This window comes from Pteropus alecto, unplaced genomic scaffold, assembly GCF_000325575.1.
Source record: "Pteropus alecto unplaced genomic scaffold, ASM32557v1 scaffold33, whole genome shotgun sequence".
In the NCBI taxonomy this organism is placed as follows: domain Eukaryota; kingdom Metazoa; phylum Chordata; class Mammalia; order Chiroptera; family Pteropodidae; genus Pteropus; species Pteropus alecto.
This window is the reverse complement of record NW_006435762.1, coordinates 4,439,796-4,455,112: the sequence shown is the minus strand read 5'-3', so window position 1 is coordinate 4,455,112 and position 15,317 is coordinate 4,439,796. Positions and strand designations below refer to the sequence as shown.

General features: G+C 36.9%; 1 protein-coding gene and 1 pseudogene across 4 annotated transcripts in view; one reads left to right on the top strand and one right to left on the bottom strand.

Moving 5' to 3' along the window:
* Positions 1-15,317, bottom strand: part of FNDC3B (fibronectin type III domain containing 3B) — a 295,959-nt gene that overhangs the window by 235,690 nt on the left and 44,952 nt on the right. The window lies entirely within an intron of this gene.
* LOC112479042 lies at positions 12,250-12,367 on the top strand (annotated as a pseudogene).

Sequence of the window (15,317 nt, the reverse complement as noted above, 5' to 3'; positions counted from 1 at the left end):
AACTAACTTCAGGGCCTAGATCTAGGTTCTTTCAGCCTCTAGGTCTTTCCATTAGTCCAGACGACAGTAAATAATGACACAAGACTGAGGACGGGGGGTGGGCGGGGCTGGGACGGAGGTCCGTAGTCTGAACTCGCTTTGAGATGAAGCTATTTATGCTTCACAAGATCCAATCCAGCTAACTAAAGTTTCCAATATTGCGGTATGAGATTCAAATTCAATTGACAATGCTATTTTGTCCTATTTCTCACTGTTTCTTAGAGGGAGGGGGAACCACAGGTACTGGATAGGAGGAGATAACTGTCATCTGGTATAAATTTCAGGTATTCCTGGTCCCCTCCCTTTCCCTAATACCAAAGACTGTTTCAACACTAACATGTCTAACGCTGACAATTCCAATTTAAAAAACCTTCTGGTTGGCATCCTGTTAAACAATGGGACTTGCTATTAACAAGACAAAGCAATCTAGCCCCTCTAGGTAGCACTCTTAAGCACAGGTGTCTAGTCAAAATTAGGGAGTTAAACTACAGGTTCCCCAAGTGTAGGATAAGGACATAGGCCCCTATGCCCATAAAGGTCTTAGAGAGGTAGGATGGGAGAGTAAAGGAACCTTCATGGAGTTGCAAAAACCGCCAAAAAAACCAAGTCTCCTGGCACAAAGAGCTAACTATTTGCTTCCGAAAACTATATAGGCAACTTTGGGTAATGCAGTTATGCCATAAAGGAAAAAAAAAATGCCTGAATTCCTATTTTTTTTCTCTACTAGACGATGGTTATCTACCTCATAGATATACAGAAGTCATTGCAGATTACTGGGAGGGTAGCAGGGGAGAAGACAGGGGAACTGTCATTTTTAAAAAGTCAACTATATGTACAATCGCTCCTTAGATGTTTATAAGTAGGAAATTATAAACATCATACACTCCTAACGCCTCAACTCAACCACCAGACCTTTAATCATGGAGAAAATGAAAGCATGAATCAAGCAAATAAAAGCCACTGTGAACTCTGCCGTGAGTCTCACTTCTCATAAGCAAAGCTGTTGACCCTCTTTCTCCTTGGTCAACGGCTTGCTAAAATCCAAGGACTGTTTTCAAAGCCGGTAGAGTTTCATCAAAGGTAAACCAGACTTATCCTTACTAAATGCAAGTAAGAGATTCCTCTAGATGAGGTGGTTCACATAGCTGACAATGTTTAAATACCCATTTCTACACTCCACTCACATACAGAGGATACTTTCATTTGCCTGTAATGTAAGGGACCTATAGAAAAAGACAATGTCCAGCTATTAAGAAGACACTGCCTGCCAACCTGTCCTTCAATGATCATGCAACAGAAACAATTTTGTGCCAGAGACTATAGAAAGGATAACGGAAAAGGCAGAAAAAATTATGAAAGAATGATAATCATGGATGCAAAGCATAAAACTTAGGATACATAGTAGTACCTTTTTGGTTACTCCCTAGTGATGAGGGGAGAAGAAGTAGTTAGTTATCCCAACACAAACGAAAAGTCAAATATTCAAGTTGTAAATTGGGAACACCACACTGATAGTTAAGGAAGATTGGGTCAAACCAGGAGACTTGGGAAGGCATGCACCAATCATTGAACGGTGACAGCCCCCCGCAAAAGTGAGTCTCCTCTGTTTTGACTGGTAATCCAGCCCAAACGACACATGTATTCATTTCAACAGATGTGCCTCAACCCTACTGCTTTTAAAAAAGAAAAAAAAAAAAAACCACACCTACAGAATGTGACATACCTAAGAGCTGGCAAACCTTTTTAGATGAAATTAAAAGATGAAGCAATCAACGTGAAAAGCTTACTATCCAAATACTTAACTCTTAAGGACCAACACTGTACTTCATTTGTAATGACTATGGATGGAAATTACACATTTTCTTATTTCATTAAAGAGCAAGCTAGCCAAAAATTATTTTTCCTTAGGGATGTAGGGTCACTGTTTACAAAACTATGTTCAGTCCCAAGGTAGGATACTAGGGAGTTATTGAAGCATGTTGACCTTACATGTCCAGAAAAATTCACCCCGAATTGGAGTTCCTATGTTCAATTTTATGTTTTTTCTCACCTCCTCATTAGGCATTACCACACCACACCCCTCAAATCTGAGGGCCATATCCTAAATTGGCTCTTACATCTTCCTTGGGAGGGGAAATCAGATTGTTAGTTGTGTACACAGAGAGAGAGAAACGCTCTCTGTGGGGTATCGGAGGCTCCCCATGTGTCTTGCTCCACTTTCTTTGACTACCTGCTGACTTACCAGCTCTGAGGAAAAATAAAGGTGGGGGGGTGCGGGGGAGAGGGGAGGCGCAGATGTGCAATCCCTGGATAACTGAGCTACAACTGTTTTTCATTTCGGTCAGAAAGCCTCTTGAGAAACCACCCTGACAAAACACTCATTCTCCTGGGCTGGGTTCCTTCTCCCATGGACAGATGTGTATCTGAGCTGACCAAATCTATCACAGAACTCATGCATTTTATTCAAGGCTGCACCACATCCCTACTGGCCCCCTCGCACACAACAGAGTTCTTGCAATGAATGAATCCATTCTTTAAACCACTAACATTTTACAAATGGAGAATAAAAGCACTGTGAAACTAATTATAACAAATATAAAATAGATTATCTCTACTATAAGGCTTTTTCTAATTCTCTAAACTTTTTCTTTTTTTTTTTTCACACTGAGCTCCAAGATTTTGCTCCTATTCTTTTATTTTGTTCTTACCCAAACCTCCATTTCAAAGAACTTGGTAACAACCACAGGCCATCACGGCCTCTCCCCTTAACCACATATTCTAACACTAAAACCACAAGTGCTTCATGCCCAGCCAGTTCTGTTCCTTAGACTGACAGGACAAGGATGCCACGTGAACACTTGTGGTTAACTCCCTCACTCCTCCTAAGAAATCAAGTCATTTGTTACCTTCATTACCTGAAAGCAAGGTCCAGCATTACCAAATGAACCCTGCACTAATAGCAAGAGAGGGAGCTGGGCATTCTGAAAAACAAAATGAACAGATGCTCACTGTTAGTAAGACATTTAATTCCATCCAAATATGCCCCCAAAGCTTTTAAAAAACACCTTACATTAAATGAATATTAAAAAGGATTTTCAGTTTTTACATTACTCTGGGCAACTTTCTTCTTACTTTCCTTCCCCCACTCCAAGTCTGAAAAGGTTTTCCATGGTATTTTGGCCCCAGCCTATATTAAGAAACATACTGGCCAAAGTCATGAAAAACCTGATTCTCAGGAGAGAACCACAGATCCATTTCCAAGGGCCAGAGAAAGCAATTATATACTAGGAAGAATTTCTAACTTAAAAAACTAAAGTCCTAATCACCGTTGGGAAGGTTTTATGTCTGTGAAACTGGCCTTCAAATTAGTAACAAAATGTCCTGGTCCTCACTCCGTGGGCCGATGACCCAAATTTCCTTACATTAATTCAAGATGTGAGTTAGCAGTACAGTACGCAAATTAGTTTCAGATGACAAGAGAAAAACGTAACAACACTAAAAAGAACAAAGCATAACCCCATCAGACCCAAAAGAGCTGGCCAGGCTAGAGGAGAAGATGACTGACTGCCTAAGTCTCAAGTAAGGGCCGAGACACAGGCTCCCAAGCTCACTTCATTTGCACGCACCCTAAGGTGACTTCTGACTCACTTCTAGACTATCCCAAGGAAGTAGATGTGGTAAGGGAACTAATAAGAATGTGCATGAAATTTTAACTTTTTACTTCCATTCTTCAAAATGCATTTGCTGAAACCAAATGAGTTCCTTGAATGGGAACCTGATGGGAAATCATTAATTACAGAGACATATAATGCAATTAAGTAAATGAAAAAGCTAATAAATATTAATAAATCATCTTCAGAATTTGTGCCACTAAAGTTAACTAATTCCATAAAGCTTTTTTATGCTTCAAATTTTAATAAGATCCTATACATATTTATTTGCTACTAAAAATTGATATAACCTAAACAGCATCAAAACATTTTGCTTGCTATATGCTTGTTCTGTAGCCTAAGAAAAAACACTGTCATGGGCACTTTAGTAAAATCAGAGCTTGATTCATACTTCAAGAAAACTTCCTTTTCTATTAAAACTATCAGGTGACTTCTAACAGTGAAAATCTATTGTGAGCCAGGCTTCAGAAAATGGTCACAAACATATCAGAGAAATGTTCTGGCCATTTGTATATAGTAATAAAGAAACTATTTTCCTGACCCAATAAGGTAAGAAAAATCCCATCTGTAGTCAAAATGACAATCTGACAAACTTACTGAATCATAGAAAACAGAGGTTTTGTCTTGCTGTGTTGTTTGCGGTAGAGGGGTTTGAGAGGTTACTAAGAAATTACTGCATTCCCTTTTTAAAACTAGCAGACAGCTAATACTTTATGAGTGATTATGTTTCTAAATCACTTCTAATATAAAACCTAAGCCTAATAAAACTATTATGACAAACATTTGTGCAGCTGATTTACACTTGTCTGTGCCTTAGCTGTTGTAAAAAAGAAAAATCTAGAAAGTCAAAGTTGAACAGAGAATCATATAGCACAGAAAAAAAGAAACAGAAAAACTTCTTGAACTTGCCCTCATTCAGGTAACCTTTATGTATTCATGTCATCAGTCACAAGGACTGATAACTCCCTAATTAATGTGTAGTCTTTATTTCTAAGCTTTATTAGCAAGGTTTGGAAAGACAAAAAGGGAGGGAAAGCGAGGTATGTAAAGAGAGGGGAAGAGTGAAGACAAGAAAAAAAGTCAGTTACAAACATTCCTACAACTAATGAGAGGTCAAAGTATCATTTGCTATCTTATTTTCCTCAACACGAAAATCTCTATCCTTTCTGCTGTGTGCAGGTTTTGAAAGGTAAACCCCTTGACTTATCTATCAAGACCTAGAAACTCTGAAAACAGTTGTCATTTCCAGCCTTCTGAGGAAAACTAAAAACAGCTTTCTGATAATAACTGTGGAAACACCAACAGCATCAATAGAAAAAAAAATTAAGATAGAAATACTGTGTACTGTGCATCTTCTTTACACCTGAAATTGAGAAAAATCTGCTACTCCATCAACACGTCTGACTATTTTTGCCACATCCCTGCTACTGTGAGAGTAGAGCTTTTCTTTCCCTTCCAAGTAACACTAACCCAATGCCTGTGGCCCAGGCTCTGACCATGTGGAATTAGCATAACCATTTATGAACCTGATGTGGGGCATTGCCATTGGTGCTTTCCCTTGCACTCACCCTTCCCCACACACTTTGGATAACCATGAGGAAAGGTACTTTTGGTACAAACACTCACCTTTGCTTTTTTGAAAAACAAATTAAGGTGTGCAAAAAAAGAATATGGAGAAGGACTAAAGATTTTTATTAGATTTTTTTCACAGCTCCTCCACTAAAAACAGCTCAAAGGACCACTGTATTACAGCTTAAAAAAAAAAAAAAGCACTAGAGTATAGTCGAGAGACCCCAAGATGCAGTATTGGAAAATCTGAGTTCTAATCAGGGGTTTGCCAAAAATGAACTCTGAACTTTCTGAACTTGAGCCATTAATTTTTTTTTTTTTTTTTTTACAAAATGACAAAATTATAGATGCCTTTAAGTTTCCTTTCTGCTGTTAACAAACTAGATTTCAAACACCACTGCCTACCATGTTTACTTAATACAGATTAAAGTTTAAACTCTTTTTAAAAAGGGGTTTACTCAAACAATAAAAACCTGTTTGTTAATTTCTATTACATGTCTGAATATAACCTGAGCCTTCTGCATGAGAGAGGAAGAATCTAAGTAAAATGTTGGGGGAAAAAAGAATGCACTGAACAAATAGTGCTGGCAATCACTATGTTTTTATGCCAATGAAATCTAATTTTACAGCTGAGTTCTATACAGCTGGAAGAAAGACTCTTGCCATGGCTTGCCACTTGAATGAAAGACTGAGTGGTGATAGCTGTTCATGCAGAAAAACCTCTTGAGACATGAGCAGTACCTGCAGGTATGCACCCAGCTGTTTGGTTGAGGCACAAATAGTCTGAAATGTCTTGTCTGATATGGGTTCATTAGTGAAGTTAAATCACAGTTGTCTGAAAGAGTTCTTAACCTTAAAAACATTCTTGCTTGTTTGCATCCAATTATATATATGGGAGAGTTAGGTGGCAATATTTAAATCCAGAGAAATCCTGTGAAATTGAGTTTTTTAGATTAAAAACACCACCACCACCACTACCACTCTGGATTAAAATAATGATGAATGGTTAAAGCATCAAATAAAAACAGAATTGCTCATTGTGCTCCAGAGAGCAAGGAGGAATGCCAAGTAGCCTAATGTATAAGGCCTTGCCTTCCAGAATCCATAGCTGCTTTTTCAATTCTAGTTGACATACAATATATTAGTTTCGGGTGTACAGCACAGTGATTAGACATTTATATACCTTACGGAGTGACCACCCTGGTAAGTCTTGTATGCATCTGGCACCATAGTTACTTACTACATTACTGACTGTTATACTTATTCCCTGTTATAGTTTTTTTTAAAAGCATCTATTACTACATTATTGACTGTTATACTTATTCCCTGTTATACTTTTTTTAAAAAGCATCTATGCTTTTTTCATTTTTTGACTTTCCTTAAATAGAAAAGCATAGTCATGCCTGAACTCAAAACTATTATATTAGTAAAGTACTATATTTGGGGGGAGAGGGGAGGGCACATATCCAAGGATTATATATAAACATTATATGTAATCTGAGACTGCTTTTATAATTCTCCATGAATATACAGAGGTTGCTTCCATAGCTCCCAATATACCCCAAATCTTAAGGAAATATAAAAACTAAAGGAAAAAAATTACATCGCTGTATATACACAATCCCTGGACCTCAGATCTACATACACATACACAAATAACAGCTCAGTTTTGCACATACTATTAACTAAAAGGGGAAGGGAGCCTTATCAATGAAAAAAGTTTACCCACCAAAGGTTCATTTGCTTTGTTCATTGTTTTTAAATGGCATTTAAAGAAGTTTGCAGATGTGATTACAGTTTTATTAGAACACCTAGACTCTAAGTACACTCAGCACGATAAATCTTGCATCCCTCACTGAGACCCAAGGATAAAAGTCTAGCATCTATAAGGAAATGTTCCAAAGCTATAAGCCTTTATTTTCACAGATATCCAAACTAACTTTGCCACATACTTTATCTACCTAAGGATGACAATAACTGAAAATATGTGTTTCAGTGAAATTTAGAATTGTATGGCTTTATGTTAAAGAAAAGGTCTAGAAAACTATAGTCCTAGAATGGAAAAGTTCACTTCTAAAGCCCCCTCCAGGTCCAGACGTCCCTCCATCCTACCAGTCTACCTCCAAGCTGCAAGGACAGAAAGAAAAGAGATGGAAAGTCAGAAGACATGTTCTCTTTCCCAGCACCAACCTTCCAACATTACCACCTGCCTGCAACCCCCACGGCGTTGGGACAGGCCCCACTGCTTGTCAGGGCTGTGGTTCAAGGCATTCATTCCTCCCTAGGCTGTCTTGTCTCTTCATCTGTAATAGGGTGCTTTAACATTTGACTTCTAGATTCCCTGTTAGTAAGATCTAAATTGGATTTTATTATTACTGTTTTTAGAGGTCTATTACAAATTAAATTCTCATTTGTGCAACCAGTCGGGTACCTAAAAGCCACACGTAATACCCCTTTATTGGGGTAAAAATGTGTTACAAGCACCAAACTGACTGCTTCCTGGGAAAGTTTTAGAGGAAGAGCTCCGAAGCTGCTGGATGGGCCTGGTGGGCAAGGGCACTGTATGAGGCACCCGCACACTGTCACCCAGCCCCACGACAGTCATGTGAAGTAGGCAGTGTCCCCTTCACAGATGTAGCAACTAAGGTGGAGAGAAGTAATTTGGCCAAGGAGTCTCGGAAAGTGATGGCAAGAAGTCAATGCTCTTAGTGAGCTAGTTATGACATCTAAACATCTGGCAACAAAACACCGAAGTGGAAGAGCTCATGAAAAATGCATAGGTTAGTGAGTTTTTAAAAATCAGATAAAACGAACACATGGAACAAAATTCAAAAGGTAACTTTCAAAGACACCCAATGAAAGTACATTTCCCTTCAGCCAGTTCCCCTTTCCCTTCTTACACAAAGGCAACAACTGTGAGTTTTCGGTGAGACACAAAAGCAAAATTACTTCACAAAGGAGGGCAGCTTAGCATGTGACTGATGAGACTGTTAGAACAAGGTCTTTGATATGAAGGGTTTCAAGATTCTATTATTTTCAGTATCTCAGAAGGACTTAGCTGAAAGGTACCTTCTAAAATAACATCAAACAAAAAGACCTGAATAAAATAATCACGCATTATTTTAACAAATATTTACCGAACACCACTATGTGTTAGACACTGTACTAAAATTCTAGGATTCTAGAAATAAAAGCATGAGATTAAACAGCATTACAGTGAAATGTTATACCTGATAAATAAAACAGAATCCACGTTGGACACTTCTGAGGAAACCACACAAAGTCAACAAACCTCCATGCTCTATGAAACCTTTCATCTGAGATAAGCCTCAGTGTCTAAATTTGGTTTCCCAGCTGTGGCCTCTTTTCTAGTTTTAAGTGTTCCAGAAGATAAATTTGTCTTCCAAACATATCCCCTGCCTCCATTTCTGATTAGCCAGGAGGATACTGAAATTGTTTCTTTAATCAACTCATACAGAATTCAGTCATGTTTATTTTAGAAATTCAGTTTCATTTAGCAGAATAGATGTTATAAAACACTTGTTTTAAGGCAAACAATCTGTACCATTAAGCATCACTGATGTTTTATCCAATTTATACTAAAATATGTATTTCAAAGATTTCTGACATATTATTAATTTTAGATATTAGTTCAAATATTTTCCTCAAAAAATATGAGAATGGGAGTCAATGAGAATAGTGTATGATACATGAAAATCAGTTTATAAGCATGTTTTTGAATAGTTATTTCTTGAAGAATTACAACTGATGACATTCTCATAAGCAGCTTTGTATTTTACTTAATGTGACTGAACCCAAGGCAAATACCAGGTGTTCCTTAGAGCTTATAAGGTACTGAAACAGAAAATTCATATGAAATGACAACAGTTATAAATAAACAAATTAACAGGTGCAAAGACACCTTATGTAAGGCGATATCTAATTACTGTTTCATATAAGCCCGTCACAATAAAATTTTAATGAGATATAGATGGAACCACATTACTAATTCAGCTTACATTTTTGAAAACACAAAAATGAAAAATTCTTTTGAAAAAATTTTTCAAGGAAAATAAACTCATTAAGATTTATTTTAATAGATAAAAATGATAATTGATGCATACATGGTTTTTTGTGCAAATGGATAAATCTAAATGTGTGAAAGCATGGTTACTTGCCTATATTCTAAACACTCCCTGTGAATATTGATGGTATCATAATTACACTAATATAACTTATTAAGAAAAATGTAAGGGGGTTGATATATTTACTTAATGAATACTTTTTTAGCTTCTGATCTGTGTAAGACACTCTTCTATGCTGAAATCATACAAATTCTAAATTTAAGGAGTCCATTAACAAGCTTTAAAATCTTTCCAGAAAACTAGATTTAAACTTCAACTGCTACAAAAAGGCATATTCTCCAATTCATTTTCTTATTTCTCCTATGGGAAAGCACAAAAGACAAAAAATAATCTTCGGATATTCTTACTGAAGAACTCTGAAACATAAGAATGAAAAGACAAATAACATTTTAAGATTATTAATAAGTATGAACTCATGAGCCCCACAAAAAGGTCTCAGGAATACCCAAGAATCTCCCCCCAACCCCCACCCGCCGCCCCGACCCGACATCACACTGAGAATCACTACACCACAAACCAAGCAGCTTGGATGTAAAAATATAAGAAAAGTTTAAATTCACTCTCTAGTAGACAAAGATTGCTGTCCCTACTTTAAAATCTGTATATCTACAATTCACCTGACAGAATCTGAAAAAAGAACAGATCAATCCAAATGAAAAAGTATCCAAGTTCTAGCATGGATTTCTCTATCCAGGATTTTATGTCACACTCTATAAAGCACCTTGGTGAAACAAATTCATTTGGCAAAATATGAGGGAGGTAAGAGCAGCACGCTAGAGGGATAAGAATATGAGTGTTGAGGGGTTGAGGGCCAGGTAAGCCCCTGGTGGGGCTTCGAACGCCCTTTTAGGGACAGAGTATGATCTCACTCCAGTAAATCCAGGCCCATTAGATAGGGACCTCTCCTGTAATCAGATTCCTGCCCTGAATTCAAAGCAAATGATCAACACCAAGGAAATAAAAACAAATAATTTTGGGTTGCCATTCCTCAGTAAGAATCTTATCTGATCTGATTTCCAGACCTTCGCTACTGCTCAATGAGCCTATTCTAAATCTGAAGATGATTTAAATCTAGTATTTTCTAGGGTCACTAATTTATTTTCTTTTGCCATAGCCTATTGCATCGTTCGTGAAAGAACCCAAAAAGAGTGTTCTGAGGCATAAGGAGAGCTCTTAAAACAAGAATCTCAAGTGTCAAATACAGACAGAACAATTAGTATGACGGTGAAATTCATTTCCTAGAGCAAGAAATTAGCAAAATCAGAATATGCCACAGCTAATTGATTTGCATTCAGCAAATGTTAAGAGACCTTCCTTTATTTTTAAAAATAGATTTAACAGGCATATTAATTTTCCACTGGCCACTATAAATAAATGGAACTCCCAAATCTCTTTCTTTGCAAGGGCGTTCTGGCCAGTCACAGTTAGCCTGACCCGGAGAGGAATGTGTATTTACATTGCCGAGAGGCGGCATTGTGTGCTGGTGGGAAACCACTTCTCACAAACCTCCCATTCAGTGGAGGGCTCCACAATAGGTACTCACACAGGAAGCAGGCCCTGCTAAGAGCACCTCTGGCTGTTTCAGACAGAACTTTCCACGGCAGCGGGATGGTGAACTACTGTAAATGCCACATTCACAGGCCCTAGCTGCCCACACTTCAGGGTCAACAAAGCCAGTGTTGTTCGCAACCAAACCCCCAAGTTCTTCTCAAGGTGAAAGGGAAACTGTCAACAATCCCATTTCATTTTTCTAGCTAATCTCTCAGGGCATCACTTTGTTTTAAAAAAAAAAAAAAAAAAAACACAGTCATGACATTTTTTTCTCAAATAAACTAAAAATGCTCTGAACAAGCTATTGCTTTTCATAGCCAAATGAAAGGTGTTAGTATTGCGTGTGAAATTCTTTAAAAATCAAAACTTCAAAGACCAATTTACTATCTATACTGAAAACTATGGTCCCTGAAATAGTGATCATTTTAACTGCAAAGCAAAAAAATTACTTTGACTCCTCAAATAAGCAGGCATTGTCAGCAACATATCAATAACTTATGCACAAATATGTGAGGAAATAAAGATAATGGTGACCACTCACACATGCCATTAAATCAATCAACTGGTGTTTAAAAAATGCAATTAATAAATTGGTTTTGTCAATTCAATGATAAAACCACTGGTTTGACTTTTTCCTCCCTACTTGAGCATGTAAAAAAACACAACCTGGTTCTTTCAAAAATTGATTAAATTCTCAACCTGCAAAAGAGACAGGTAACAGCTGTTTCCTATGATAATATGTTTAGACCATTGAATAATTTAATGGCATTAAGGAAATGGTGACTCCTCTGGCTTATTTTTTTCCATTTCTCTAATTAAAAGACTAGACTCCATGATCTAAGTTCCTGCCAGCTCTAATAATCTATCAATTTGAGTATAGCAGCAAAGAATATCACAATTAACACATCTATCTCAAGGGTTTATAAGAAGTCTAATACTTAAGGCAGCCACCATAAAATAAAAAGGTATTTGCACCCATGCCAACCATAAATACTACTACTCACTAGCTTCAGGAAGTTCCTTCTGAAATACAGAAAAAGTCAATCAGAAATACCACAAGAAAAGGCCAGAACATAATGTTTAGAGAAATATACTCAGAGTATATATGTATATATAATTGTTTAAAAGATTAAAATGAAACAGAACCAAAATGTCAACCATGGTTAACCTATGGATAATAAAATGATGAGTTATATTTTTTCCTTTGTACTTATGTTTTTAAAGTATCTTACAATAAGCATCTATAATTTTTATAATGATAAAAGTTAACTTTTGTCTACAGCCATGCCACCCTGAATGTACCAGATGGCGTCTGATCTCGAAGCTAAGCAGGGTCGGGCCTGGTTAGTACTTGGATGGGAGACAACCTAGGAATACCAAGTGCTGTAGGCGTTAAAAAAAAAAAAAAAAGTTAACTTTTAAAAACCTATATAACATGACAAAAAACAAACAGAGACTGATGGACACAGACTGTGGATTAGTGGTGACCAGAGGAAGTGGGGGAAAGGGGAGGTATACAGGGAAGGGGGTCAAATATTTGGTGACATAAAGAAATCTAACTTTGGGAGGTGAACACACACTGCAATATATATACCACATACTGCTGAACTGTACACTTGAAACGTATTTGATTTTATTAATCAGTGTCGCCCCCATCATTTTTAATAAAAATTTTAAAAATTCATAGTTTAATTGGCACTGTGAGACTGTTTAAATTTTTGTGATTAAATACTTTCAAAAAACTGCACAACATAAAGATCTAAAGAATATGGGTTTATTCAAGTGTCAGCACTCGTTTCCACCATTCAACCCTGACAATGGAAGAACATCTGTGGTTAAGTAATAGACTTGGTAACATTAAAAAAACTAGCCCTCTGGTCATGCTTGCTGACTAATCCCTAGATTAGGCACGCTTACTAGGACCAATCCAAACAGGTTTTTTTGTTGTTGTTGTTTGTTTTTTTAATGGAAGGAGGGGAAAGGCAGGTTCCCCAGCCTTACTTTTTTTAGATAACAAGCACTCCAAAAAATCCTCTTCCAACTGCCAAAATAAATCAGAATTTCTGGGTGGAGAACTCCTTGTCAATCAAATGAGACTCGGCAAAGATAAACTAATAATAGAAATCTGTTACAAACTTACTTCTCTGTGCTAGCTATGCTAGTCCCTAACTAGCACAAAGGCCTTCGAAAAAGCTGGCTATGAAAAGTACAGGGTGGGGTCGGAGAGTTCCCTCAGGGTTGGGAGGCCTCATTCTCAGCGGAAAAAGTAACTAACTACTCTTATCTTTGTGGGTTCTCTCCACCCTACTCTCCCTCAACCAAAACCTTCTGAAAATATTTGTCCCATATTTTTATTCCCACATCCCCATATATTATACCATAGAATACATGTTCACTCTAGGAATCTGGAAATAAAAGCAGGAAGATCCAATTATTCATAATCACATCAAACAGAAACATCCATTGTTAAAACGATGTGTTTCATTTCATTTTTTTCTATCCATATGAAATCTATAAAGTTAGAAGGCTACAGATTATACAGTACAATCTGCCTGTTGCTTATTTTTGATATTTCATGATTATAACAATGACACTGAGAACTTTAAAAAACAAGCAAGAACTGGATCCTAAATCGCATCTTCAGAGGAGGTGGAAAAATCTACTTCCAGGGCCCTTGATCTTAGAAGAAAGATAGGGTTCCAGAGAAGACATGCTATTCAACCAACATGCCCAATGTGTACCCAGAAGTGTATCTATATGATATCAGTTTATAATGATATAATACTCTTGGATTGTGTACAAGTATTTCAACGGAATTTTGAAATGAATGGTCCCTATAAATTACTGTAAATTCAATTCTTTGTTTCTATGTTTAAATGTGTATGCTTCTGAAAAGTAAAGTTTTATTCTTTATGTAAGAGCTACAGAATGGTCTTGTGTTAACTGTTCAGAACACTTCCTTCACAACCATAAACTTACCCAACCCTCTCAGCAGAATGTACCTACCAAAATCATGACACTCTGTCACAAAACACTTAACCCTAAGCATCTAGGTGTTTTGCTGTCAGTAAAATCATTAATAGAGAACCAGATTGGCAAAGTGTATGATGTGACTTAAAATATTTTAGTATAAAGTATGGAAACATACATCACAGCATGAAATAGTAAAAAGTTGGAAGCTGTCTCATCTATACAATGAGAGACTATGCAGACAATTATAAATGCTGTAGAAATCAATCAGCTAACAAAGGAAGATGTTCACACACTGTTTATAGGGAAATAACAGAGGAGAATAACAGGTTAACAAACAGAAGGTTTACACTGTGGTCTTATTTGTGCAAAAATAAGGTTATGTTTAATTTTCACATAAGAAAAAACTGAATATACACCAAAGTGTTCACAGTGATTATGGTGAGGTAGGCAAAATGGAGAATTTTTTATCGACACATTTCGATTTTAATTTTATGATGCTTTTGTTGGGGAAAAAAGTAATTAGAACACAGAGCATCTTAAAAGCAATCTCATCATATCTGTCAAATAATCTAATGAAAAAATGAGAAACAAATAATGAATATCTGGTCAATGACAATCCGACTACACAAAACACACCTCTATGACTTCCTGAAATGGCTCACTGATTGTGACAGCCCCATCTCCTAAAACTCTGCAACAGCTCACAGGTGTGGTTTCCCCCTCACTCTAGGCACAGCTGGGCTTACCAGCAGTGATGGTGAGGACTATGAACCTCCACCACATAGAAGCTATTTTCAGTTTCAAGATAATATCATAGGATCCTAAGTCTAAAAAGGAACCTTGAAAAGTTCAGTTATGACTCAGACTTGTACAGTATCTAAACATCCCTAATAGATCAGAGGCTTCAAAATATCATAACCCAGCATTTTTTTTTTTTATTATACTATATCCTTCAGTTAGTTATCCCAGGATTTCCTCTCAGTCAGTAAAAATACATTTATTTGGAATAACAGGATGATATGAATAGGTATGGTCAGAATTAGACAAAATTGTGTCTGAGTCAGTGAAAAATATAAGTTGTTGAATATTTTTAAATCACCACCATTGAAAGGGTTCTTCCTTTGATAAAGTCTGTTACCTGTGACCCTTTCTTTCCATCATCACCACCACTAGCGGCAGCACCTTAGTTCAAGAATTAAATCAAATCCTTTCTTGATTCTGAAAATGTCTGGAACTATCTTATCCCACCTGCCATCTATCATCTAACTTCCATCCACTCTACCCTGCACATGCAGACCATTTCTGGAATATCACTTCCACTACGCTGCTACTCACTTGCTCACAAACCAGTGATTCTTCAAGTAGAGGC